The sequence below is a fragment of the Saccopteryx leptura genome, chromosome 7, assembly GCF_036850995.1.
Source record: "Saccopteryx leptura isolate mSacLep1 chromosome 7, mSacLep1_pri_phased_curated, whole genome shotgun sequence".
NCBI lineage: Eukaryota > Metazoa > Chordata > Mammalia > Chiroptera > Emballonuridae > Saccopteryx > Saccopteryx leptura.
Genome location: NC_089509.1, coordinates 72,336,518 through 72,340,109, shown reverse-complemented (window position 1 = coordinate 72,340,109; position 3,592 = coordinate 72,336,518).

Below are 3,592 nucleotides of genomic sequence, written 5' to 3'. Positions count from 1 at the left end.
GTTGGCCCCTCCTACACTACCCAGGCACAGAAGATGCAGATCTTAAACAGCAAATAGAGTAGTAGCTATAGACAGATGGCCCATAGCAGGTTACAAACAACAGGTGACACCAACCCAAGAAGACCTAGAACCAACATAACCATTAGTGGGTGGCAGACAGCACTAATGCTAGACTCAGCTAGCTACACAGCAGCATGTCCACTGGATTCCAGCAAGCACCAGACACTGAGAGGAATAAATGCATCCAATAGGACAGACACTGCATTGTCTAATACACGTGATCAAGATTGAAACTTAGAGCCAGCCAGCTTGAAGGGATAACTGCACCTATGAAAGGACTAACTGCATTCAATACTCACATACAAAAGAAGGGTAAATACTAACCTCAAGAAGCATTCCTAGGGCAAGGAATGCAGGTGGCCTTGAGGAGAGTACTGCTAAACCAATCTTTCTCATAAAGACACCACAACAAATTTCAAAGTAAGATAGCATTACCTAATGCACAGACAAAATAGGCACATGAAAAAATATGACCCAAATGAATCAAGATAAATCTTCAGAAAAATAATTAAATGAAATGGAAGTAACCAAACTATCAGATGCAGAGTAAAAATAATGATTTTTAGGATGCTCAAGTTTCTTAGGGCAACAATGGATGATCACAATGAAAACTTAAACAAAGAGACAAAGAGATAGCAACCATCAAAAAGGATATTGAAATCATAAAAAAGAACTAATCAGAAATGACAAATAAAATATCAGAAATGAGAAATACACTAGAAGGAATCAACAGCAGGCTAGATGAAGTCGAGGACTGAATCAATGATTTAGAGAACAAGATAAATAGAAGCATAGAAGCAGAACAGCAATAAGAAAAGAGACTCAAAAAGTCTGAGGACATTCTAAGAGTCCACTCTGAACATGAAGAAAATAACATCCCCATGCCTGGGTAGTGTAGGAGGGGCTAACCTATGTACAAGAATCAGTTTTTTCCTGATTAGAGATGACAGAAACTCTGTAATGGGGTTCCTGAAGGAGAAGAGAACAAACAAGGAATAGAGAACCTGTTTGAAGAAATCATATCTAAAAATTTCCCTAAATTGATGAAAGATAAAGACACACAAGTTCAAGGAGCATAGAGAATTCCATTAAAGAGGAACCCAAGGAGGCCTACACTAAGACAGTTCATAATTAAAATGCCAAAGTTAAGAGACAAAGAAAGAATACTGAAAGCTTCAAGAGAAAAGTAGTTAATTACCTACAGAGGAGTCCCCACAAGAATGACATCCTACTTCTCAACAGAAACACTTGAGGCCGGAGGGATTGGCAAGAAATATTCAAAGTGATGCAAACCAAGAACCTACAACCAAGACTTCTTTATCCAGCAAGGTCAGCATTTAAAATTGAAGGAGAAATAAAGAGCTTCCCAAACAAAACAAAAAAACAAACCTCAAAGAATTCATTACAACCAAACCAGTACTGCAAGTTAAGGGGCCTGCTATAAAAAGAGCAAAGAAAAAAAATCAAGACAAAGAAGATTGTAGGTTTAAATAATAAAATGGCAATAACAACTACATATTAATAATAACCTTAAATGTAAATGGATTAAATGCTCCAATCAAAAGACATATGGTAGCTGCATGGATAAGAAAACAGGACTTGTATATATATGCTGTCTACAAAAGATTCACCTCAGAACAAAAGATACAAATAAACTGAAAGTGAAGGGATGGAAAAAAAGTATTTCATGCAAATGGAAATGAAAAAAAGAAAAGCTGATGTAGCAATACTTATATCTGACAAAATAGCCTTTAAAACAAAGGCTATAATAAGGGATAAAGAAGGTCACTATATAATGGTAAAGGGAGCAATCCAACAGGAGGATATAAACATTGTAAATATACATGTACCAATATAGGAGCACCTAAATATATAAAGTTGACTTTGCTGGACATAAAGAATGAAATCAACAGCAATAGTATAATAGTAGGGGTTTTATTTATTTATTTATTTATTCATTTTTAGAGAGGAGAGAGAGAGAGAGGGAGAGAGAGAGAGACAGAGAGGGAGAAAGAGGAGAGGGGAGGAGCTGGAAGCTTCAACTCCCATATGTGCCTTGACCAGGCAAGCCCAGGGTTTTGAACCGGTGACCTCAGCATTTCCAGGTTGATGCTTTATCCACTGCGCCACCACAGGTCAGGCAATAGTTGGGGTTTTAATACCCCACTAACATCAATGGATAGATCCTCCAGACAGAAATTTAACAAGTAAACAGCAGCCTTAAATAATACACTGGATCAACTGGATTTAATTGATATCTTAATATCTTTCATCCCAAAGCAGCATACATTTTTTTGAAGCGCTCATGATATATTTTCTAGGATAGACCAGATGTTAGGACACAAAACAAGTCTCAATAAATTTCAGAAGATTGAAATTGTATCAAGCCTCTTCTCTGATCAAAATGAAAAGAAGCTATAAATCAACTACAACAGAAAAACTGAAAAACATTCAGACACTTGGAGGCTAAATAGCATGTTATTAAACAATGAATGGGTTAACAATGAGATCAAGGAAGAAAACAGAAAAATTTCCAGAAGCAAATGAAAATGAACATACAACAACCTCAAAACTATGGAACACAGAAAAGGAGTCCTGAGAGGGAAGTTCATAGCATTACAGGCATACCTTAAGAAGCAGAAAAAGCTCAAATAAACTACCTAACCCTGCACCTAAAAGAACAAGAAAATGAACAACAAATAAAGCCCAGAGGAAGTAGGAGGAAGGAAATAATAAAGATCAGAGTGGAAGTAAATGACATAGAAGCTAAAAAAGCAATACAAAAGATCAATGGAACTGAGAGTTGGTTCTTTGAAAAGGTAATCAATATTAAGAAACCTTTAACTAGACTCATCAAGAAAAAAAGAGAGAAGACCCAATTAAATAAAATTAGAAATGAAAATGCAGAAGTAACAACTGACACTGCAGAAATATGAAGGATTGTAAGAAAATACTATGAAGAGCTATATGCCAAAAAATTGGACAACCTAGGTAATATGGATAAATTCCTAGAATAATACAATCTTCCAAAACTCTATCTGGAAGAATCAGAAAACCTAAACAGACCAATTACAACAAATGAAATAGAAATTTATGAAAAACTCCCAGCAAACAAAAGTCCTGGATCAGATGGCTTCACAGGTGAATTTTACTAAACATTCAAAGAAGAACTAACTCCTCTTCTTCTCAAGCTATTTAAAATATCCAAGAGGAGGGAAGACTTCCAAGCTCACTTTATGAGTCATGCATTCTCCTTATTCCAAAACCAGGTAAAGACACTAAATAGAAAGATAACTATAGGCCAATATCCCTGGTGAACATAGATGCCAAAATTCTTAACAAAATATTAGCAAATTGAATCAAGCAAAACAAAAAAGATTGCATGATAATGAAGTGGGATTTATTCTGGGGAGGCAAGACTGGCATAATATTTGTAGTCAATAAATATGACATTACACAAACAAAATGAAGGATAAAAAGCACATGATTTTATTAATAGATGCAGAAGAAGCATTTGATAATATTCAGCACC